Source organism: Pristiophorus japonicus, unplaced genomic scaffold (genome assembly GCF_044704955.1).
Source record: "Pristiophorus japonicus isolate sPriJap1 unplaced genomic scaffold, sPriJap1.hap1 HAP1_SCAFFOLD_163, whole genome shotgun sequence".
Lineage (NCBI taxonomy): Eukaryota > Metazoa > Chordata > Chondrichthyes > Pristiophoridae > Pristiophorus > Pristiophorus japonicus.
Window position 1 is genome coordinate 299,626 of NW_027251310.1, and position 8,627 is coordinate 308,252.

General features: G+C 44.9%; 1 non-coding gene across 1 annotated transcript; it reads left to right on the top strand.

Moving 5' to 3' along the window:
• Positions 1–263: 263 nt before the first annotated feature.
• Positions 264–337, top strand: trnan-guu (transfer RNA asparagine (anticodon GUU)). Its single transcript has one exon. It is a non-coding gene; the product is annotated as a tRNA-Asn (tRNA).
• Positions 338–8,627: the final 8,290 nt, after the last annotated feature.

Genomic DNA, 8,627 nt, shown 5'->3' on the forward strand with positions numbered 1-8,627 from the left:
ATCAGAATACTTTGTCACAGACAAGGCACCGGAAGGCTGGAAGGTAGATCACACCGGTTGTGGGAGAGCTGGTTGGTGGTGACATGGAAGTGTCTGCAGTGTGCGGAACCAGACTGCTTCCACGCATCCACAATGAATGTCTCTCCATTTATTTGGGAAAAGTACAACTGAGAGTGGACAAGTTCCATCCAAGTCGGAGCAATCTGAAGCTTTCACTGACTGACACCCTGGTTTGTGATGTCGTGCACATTATACTTCCATCAGTCTCTGTGGCGCAATGGGTTAGCGCGTTCGGCTGTTAACCGAAAGGTTGGTGGTTCGAGCCCACCCAGGGACGAAGCCTTTAACTGTTTTTTCCCGAGTGTTCGGTGCCGCACAGTCCCAGGTTGTCATTGTGCGTTTTGGCTGCATGAATATTTTCCACAAATGTTGCCAGCAGTGCTATTATCCAGTTAGTTCCCACTCCAATATTTTATGAGCATTCAGTTCAAGTAAAACGATAACAATGTTTTACATGGATCATATTCCTCCATTCAGCCCACTAGAAATAAATTATGTGATTGGGTTTAAAGAAACTGGTGGAAATTGATTCTATTGATACATTTCTGGGGCCCAAGTTTCCACATGATTTGCGCCTGATTTTTGGGAGCAACTGGTGGAGAACGGACTATCTGAGAAATCGCAATTCTCCACATTTTTTTTTCTACTGTTCCAGTCAGGTAGAACAGTTCTACTTTGGAACAGAATTTTTTCTTCAAAAGGGTGCGTGTCCGGCCACTGACGCCTGATTTGAAAGTTTCCACAGTGAAAACGTACTCCAAACTAAGTTAGAATGTAGCAAGTGAAGATTTTTGTAGAACTGAAAAAACCTGTTCTACACATTAAAAAATCAGACGTAGGTTACAAATTAGGCGCACAGAACGAGGTGGGGTGGGAAGGGAAGTCATTAAATTGTGCAATAAATCCTTATTTATACTTCTACAAATATTATACAAATAAATCCAACCTGAATAAACATTTATGAGCAAAGATAAGATTAAATAAACCATCTTCCTACCTGTGTGAAAGTGCTTCAGGCACGGAGAATGCTGCAGTCAGCCTGAGGCGCCCGTTCTTTCCGCGGTGGGGGTAGGAGGCGCCCGTTCTTTCCCGCAGGGGGCGGGGTATGAGGCGCCCGTTCTTCCCGCGGGGGGGTAGGAGGCGCCCGTTCTTCCCGCGGGGGAGGGGGGAGGTGCCCGTTCTTTCCCGCCGGGGGGGTAGGAGGCACCCGTTCTTCCCGCGGGGGGTGGGGGGAGGGAAGAGGAGGCGCCCGTTCTTCCCGCGGGGTGGGTAAGAGGCGCCCGTTCTTCCCGCGGGGGGTGGGGGAGGGGAGAGGAGGCGCCCGTTTTTCCTGCAGGGGTGGGTAAGAGGCGCCCGTTCTTCCCGCGGTGGGGGGGAAGGAGACAGTGAGAAGGCTGATGTGCTGATGGCAATGTGCTTTTATTAAAAAAATGTTCAAAAATTAAACAGCTACAAAGAACTACAAAAATGGCCGAGTGCCAATGTTTTTTTCACACTGAGCATGCTCGAACGCTGCAAAGTGCACGCGAAGCGTTGCCGGCAGGAAAAAAAATAATTTAAATAGTATTCGCCCCCTCCCACTTACAAAATCGGCGCGAGTGTAGGCTCCGCCCCCCTGGGCGCTGCGCCAGGCAGACAAGGAGCTGCAGAACGCTCCAGAACCGCAAGGTTTTTTTTAGGCACCGTTTTAGGCGCGAAAAACGGGCGCCCAGCTCGGAGGTGCACCCGTTTCTTATCGTGTGGAAACTTGGGCTCATAGAACTGGAACTTCGGTCTCAAGTGCTCCACCTATCAAGAATAGACGCACACACAATCAATGGTTTTACAACTGAGTCATAAACACTTACAATTTTAAACCATTCTCATACAGCGTGTAAATGAGACAGGGATAAAACTTCATCACATGTAAAGAGAAAATGAATGATTGAAGATAACATTTTTCCTCAGTAATTATATTATTATTTATTTCATTCTGAAGAAGATTATCGGCTAATTAACGGTGATTAAAAGAATTCTTACTTTTGCACGTTGGCTGCATGTCATCAATTTTATAAGGTTTTGAATTTAAAAATGGTGTTACAAAAGTTATCGCCAAGACCTGGAATCAAAGCTGTTTTTCGATGGCATAAGGAGTGGTTTTACCCAATCATTTAAAGATGATTTCAAAGAATCACGTGGCGTTAAATTCACATCACGGTTACGATTTATTTCGGTGTGAAACAAGTGGATTGAAAAGGAAAATAATGTGAAATAAAGAGTAAAGCTACCACTACACAGTCCCATCAAACCCTCTCAGGACAGATACAGCCCGTGTTAGATACAAAGTAAAACTCCCTCTACACTGTCCCATCAAGCTCACCCAGGGCAGGTACACTACGTGTTAGATACAGAGTAATGCTCCCTCTGCACTGACCCATCAACACTCCCAGGGCTGGTACAGAACGGGTTAGATACAGAGTAATGCTCCCTCTGCACTGACCCATCGACACTCCCAGGGCTGGTACAGAATGGGTAAAATACATAGTAAAGCTCCCTCAATACTGTCCCATGAAACTCTCCAAGGGCAGGTACAGCATGCATTAAATACAGAGTAAAGATTCTTCTAAACTGTCCCATCAAACGCTCCAAGGGCAGATGCACCACGGGGTTAGATACAGAGGAAAGCTCCCTCTACATTGTCCCATCAAACTCTCAGGGCATGTACAGCACAAATTAGTTCCAACATAAATCTCCCGCTACACAGCCCCATCAAACTCTTCCAGGGGAAGATGCATGGTGCATATGCAATAACTCAGCAGGCTTACTACCGTGAACTCAATCAGGTGCATCCTGACCGTACATTTCTAGCTCTCGAACAAAGGATTAAACATGGAGGCTTTCTTTATATACAAGAGTTGCATGTGTGTGCCTGTGGCCCAATGACCTTCGACGGTCGGTCCCCCTGGTGGCAGGTAAACCCGGGCATATATACATTACAGTGCAGCACCTGTTTAAATCTCCCTCTGCACTGTCCCATCAAACCCTCCCAGGGCAGGCACAGCACAGGATAGATACAGAGCAAAGCACCCACTATACTGTCCCATCAAACCCGTCAGGGCAGGTACAGTATGGATTAGATACAGATTAAAGCCCCCTCTACAATGTCTCATCAAAACTCAGAGGACAGGTACAGACTAAAGCTTCCTCGACACTGTCACATCAAACCCACCAAGGGCAGGTACAGTATGTGTTATATACAGATTAAAGCTCCCCCTATATTGTCCCATCAAAGACTCACAGAGCAGATACAGCCCATCTAAGATATACAGTAAAGCTTCCTCTAACCTGTCCCATCAAACCCTCACAGGGCAAGTACAGCATGGGTTAGATACAGAATAAATCTCCCTCTCCACTGTACCATCAATCTCTCCCAGGACAGATCCAGCACGGGGTTAGATACAGAGTAAAGCTCCCTCTACACTGTCGCATCAATCTCTCCCAGGACAGGTACAGCACGGGGTTAGATACAGAGTAAAGCTCCCTCTACACTGTCCCATCAATCTCTCCCAGGGCTGGTACAGCACGGGGTTAGATACAGAGTAAAGCTCCCTCTACACTGTCCCATCAATCTCTCCCAGGGCAGGTACAGCACGGGGTTAGATACAGAGTAACTCTCCCTCTACACTGTCCCATCAATCTCTCCCAGGTCTGCTACAGCACGGGGTTAGATACAGAGTAAAGCTCCCTCTACACTGTCCCATCAATCTCTCCCAGGGCTGGTACAGCACGGGTTATGTTAGCACAAATCTTTTCCTGGAAGAATCACTCGACACTCGGGTCGGTTCCAATGCCAAAATGGCCTATATTACACCTGCGGGGAGAGAGCCTCTGGTCCAACTCAGGCACTCCACTCCACCGAACAAAGAAATTCATTGATATTTATATGTTTTACAACAGTTCATTACAATTACTTAGCCCATGTCGGCAGGACACAATCCAATCTTAAGGACTATAAATTATAAATCGATTCCACTGGGCCAATGGAATTGGCCCCCAGGCACCAGGGGACTGCGTGATCACCTCATGTTTTAGCTGGGCCTTATTCATGGCCTCGTGAGATTCTCCAGATCCCCTTATCTCTACTGTCCTTGCGTTCTGTCTGCACCTAACCTCCTTATCGTTACACAGTCACAGGAATTTCTTTGTTCAGTATTCTGCTAGGACATCTTGTCTGCGGTTTGTTGATTAAGGATGTTCTGCTGAGCTCGCTCTTTCCAGTGTTCCTGTACACGGAACTGCAGTGTCATCAGCTACCCAAAAATGTACTCAAGCTAAATATTAGCTGAATTCCCCTAGTGCTTTGCAGAATCCCTGGCAGCCATTTTATATCTGTCTACCATTTTACACATACATATATGCATACATATATTCAGCAGGTGCCTTTGCCTTTGCCCTACAACAATCCTCCCTTTCGGTAATGGACTAATCCTAGTCTCCTTTAATCGACAACATAATTTGTTGCTCGACTTATATTTTTATGTACCACCCGGTACTTCCTGCCTCAACGTGCTGGCCAGCCACGTGGTGTCAGAAGTCCCAGTTGCTTCGATCAAATTGATATAGTTCAGATTCCCCTGTCCCTCTGCTGGACAAGTCACGTTATTTACTTGAGCCCTTGTTCTGATACTCCTTTGTCGTGCATAATGCCTGCAGGATCAACAGGCCATGACTCTCCATGTTAGTGCTAAGACCAGCTGTATCTCTACCAGTTTGTGTGATATTATTCCAATCCAGGAGTGGATGTTTACGTTCATGCTCCAGTCCCTGACCCTCCTCCACCAACTCTGGTTTTGTAACTCTTGGTCAGTATCCTTCTCCAGTATTTCAATCTTTGTCTGTAGTTGGTGGTAGAGTCTGACACACTGGCCTACTCTGAGTCTTAGTTCCCTTAATACTGCAACTAAATGTGGGATAGGGGCCTGCTCTGGCTCGTCATAACCCTGCAGGTGATCGTGGAGCTGATCGATGGCGTCAATGATTTTGGGCCTCGGTGTCTCACCTGGATAATGTGGGCTTGTCCTATTGTGAGGTCATAGGGCTGTGAAGCAAAAGTTTGGTTGCGAGATCTGGCATTGTAAGCCATTGTACCAATATAAATGTACCGTGGTAGAGACACAGTATTTTCCTTTGCCCCCGTAATCTGTTCTGGCAAAATGTGTGGGGGCAGGTACTATTTCCAATACACATCCATCGGTTGGATTAAATCCACATTCGACTAGTGCTCCCTGTCCCACCGGGTGAGGGCACACCGTAATGTCACCCGTCTGCTTGCATCCCGTCAGGGCGATCCTATAGAGTGTATTGTCTCTGCGGACAGCAGGGGCTGCGGTCAGATAGTAATGGAGGGAGGTGTTTTCCCGTATGATCCCGATATTCTACAGTTGATAAAGGGGAAACGGTCCTGAATCTTGTGTGACTATAGGTATCATCAGGGCTATTCCCACTCCGGCAGCTTTGCCCATTCGGCAGTTTGGGATCACTGGGCATACTCTGGTTAGTCCCTTCAGAGTGCAATTACCCAGTGTCCCCTTCAGTTTGGCCAACTGAGCCAGATGTGGGCTGTCTATCCAGTCTGGCAACTCCCCCCTTTGGATATGATCGAGGTTGTGTCGTATCTGTCCCACCATCCATAGGCCATAAGCGTGACAGAGTTGTCCCTGTCTAAGTTTTGTGGTATCTTCTCTCTCTGTGTTGATAAGGTGATTGATTGTTTTTGCCTGAGCTTCCAGGACCGAGAGGCCATCCAATTGGATTTCAGCACCCTCTCTTCCAAGTTCGGATTGACCTTCCTGAGTCTGCTCTGCCCGTTCTAATAATCCCTTCATCACCCCTTTAATCTGCTCCACCCTTTCATTTAGCCTTTGTATGTCCAGTGAGTTTACTATGGTGGTTCCAGCATTAAAACCGGTCGCAACATCATTAACTATTTCCCTATTAGTCCTATGAACTGGCTCCTGTCCTCGGAATCTACTGGCACCCATGGTATCGGCAGCCTGCTTGCTGCATTACAACTTTACTTAATACATTATACATATTTCTTGCCTGTTCTGTACAATATTCCAGCATCTGTATACCTGAGATATTGATCAGGACAGGCACAATTTCATGCTTGACATTATCATACAATAGTTCACCCTCTTTGTACAGCACAATCCCATTTTCCAGTCCCCTTATAATTGTTGGACATGGCAATTCCATGGGGAGTGTAGTGGTTCTTATGGGGCGCGGTGTCGGAGGGGGTGAGAAGCATACATACAATGATATTGCGGCAGCCTCTACCTCCTCATAGTATCCACACAGCCCCACCCGCTCTTTGTGAGTGACTAACGGTTGTGGCTGGGCAGGAGGCGCGCAAATTATTCCAAAGGTACATTCATCGGGCCCCCCCGGCCTCCCTTCGTCTAATGCAACTGCTTCTTGTACCCGTGGAGCATCGCACACATACTCTAATCTTATCCGGATTCATTTGCAGCCACGCGTTAAAATACGTTCTGTCCTTGCTCCAGTCCTTGGCTGCTGGAATGCATATTTCGTCAGTCAAAGTAAACAAAACCCCATAGTTGGTGCAGTTGTGTCTTTCTTGCGTGTGCTGTACCTCTCGTAGTCGGTCTGTATTATCCAGTGCTTGTGTGGGCCTCAAGGTTCCCAGTATCATGAGTCCCCAGAGTCGAAGTCAGCACTGCGGTCCCATCTCGGTGATGGTTGTATCTGCAAATTTTAAACAGATAGCCTGGGCGTCACCAGGTGTTAGGTTCTGGTCTACTTGTGTCGCGGTCACTCTGTGGAATCGGAAGTAAGGGTTAGGTTATCCATATTCTTTATAGTCGTACCATCTCGATCACTTCATGTCCCTCTCTGGGCTGCCGTTGGTTTTGTATTTGAGCCTGCTGTGCTCGAGCCTGCACGATGACCCATCTAAATATTATCCAAACTCTAATCAACACCAATGCCACCACTATTCCTCCAAACATCGCAGTGTGCTTTACTGTTAGGTTGGGTTTGTGGACTACACCTACCCACCGTGGGGTACATTGGCTCGATTGCCATAGGTGATAGTGCTTTGGCTGCACACTGCACTATCCGTCTGCTCCTGTTTTTTAAATCTCTTCCAGCTTATTTATCTTAGCTTTTAACTCTTGACCAGCTGGTTCTGTTTTATTTTTATTCTGACTATCCCACCATTTCCACAGTCTGTCAGGTGAGTCTTCTTTATTTTCGGAAGAAATTCAAATTCGTAAGGTCCAGTGTAAAACAGCTGTCAATGGAAAGGGTTAACTCCTTTACAGGTTTGTAAGAAGGCCTGATGTCATTACGTGACTTCGCGTAATCATCCAAATCTTTGTGTCTTCTAAACTTGCTTAGATATTAGGAATCCGTTAAAACAGCAGAAATCATTAGTAAAGTGGTCATAATAAAAATTCTGTCATCGGGAAAGACAGCATTTTAGATTAACTCCAATTTTTTCCTGAACATCTAATTCAAGTACTTGCCTAAGATGTTTTTAAAATGAGAGCACACATTTTTAATAGCTATTTTGTTGACTGAAATCCAATTTTCACACAAGCTGTATACATGCTAACATTTCGTTTATTTTTTAACGGTCCCGTTCATTGCGCAAATCTTGTGTTTAATATCTCTCTCTGCTGAGTTCGCATAGCTTAGATCTTTTCTCCTCGTTATTTTCAAAACCCTCCTGCTTGTTTAGACTGTTTGGGACTTTTCTTGATTAACAACGTCCATTCTGGAAATCTTTTCAAACTGCAGTGAAACATTCTCGTAATTTAAAATCATTATCAATGGAGAGTGTCTTTTACCTCCTCCAATTTTTTTTTCCTTTTCCCAATTAAACCAATATCTTTTTCACAGCCAATATCAACTAGTATTTAGTAAGTTATGTCTTTTTCCATCACAAACACTTTTTTTTTCAGCACTTATTTATTCGTACATTACGTCATTTTTTCCAAACCTTTTCGTTTTATTTTTTAAAAGAGATCAGATTTAACTTTTTGTTTTAAACGTATCATTTTGTTGCACCCTTTCTTAACCAGTGGTACTTGAAATATTCACAACAAAATTAACTCTTCACTGTTCCCATCCTAATTTCTGCTCCCCTTTTGTAGAATTTGTATTTATTATTGAATTTCAAAATGTCAAATATGTTATTACTGGATTTTTTTGCCTAACTTCCGTTTTAGAAGCTGATCAAAAACTCTAATCTTTTGCTCTGTAACTTCAATTTTGTGGTACTATATCTCATTAATTACATATTTTTTAAGCTTCAGTTTCTGATGCAGTATGTGTACTTTTATTAAAAAGGCTTCCAAACCCAAGATTTTCCTATACAACCAAAATGTTTATCAACGAGAATCGCCTGAAATATCTCAAAATCCCAATTCAATATTGTACTGAAAATCTGCAATTTAAAAATCTCTTTCCTGAGCGAAAAGCTTTCGCATCAAGGTTTGACACAAAGGAAAAAGGGGAGCGTACTTCCCCAGCCTGCAGCCTCCAGAGACACAGGCTTTTTT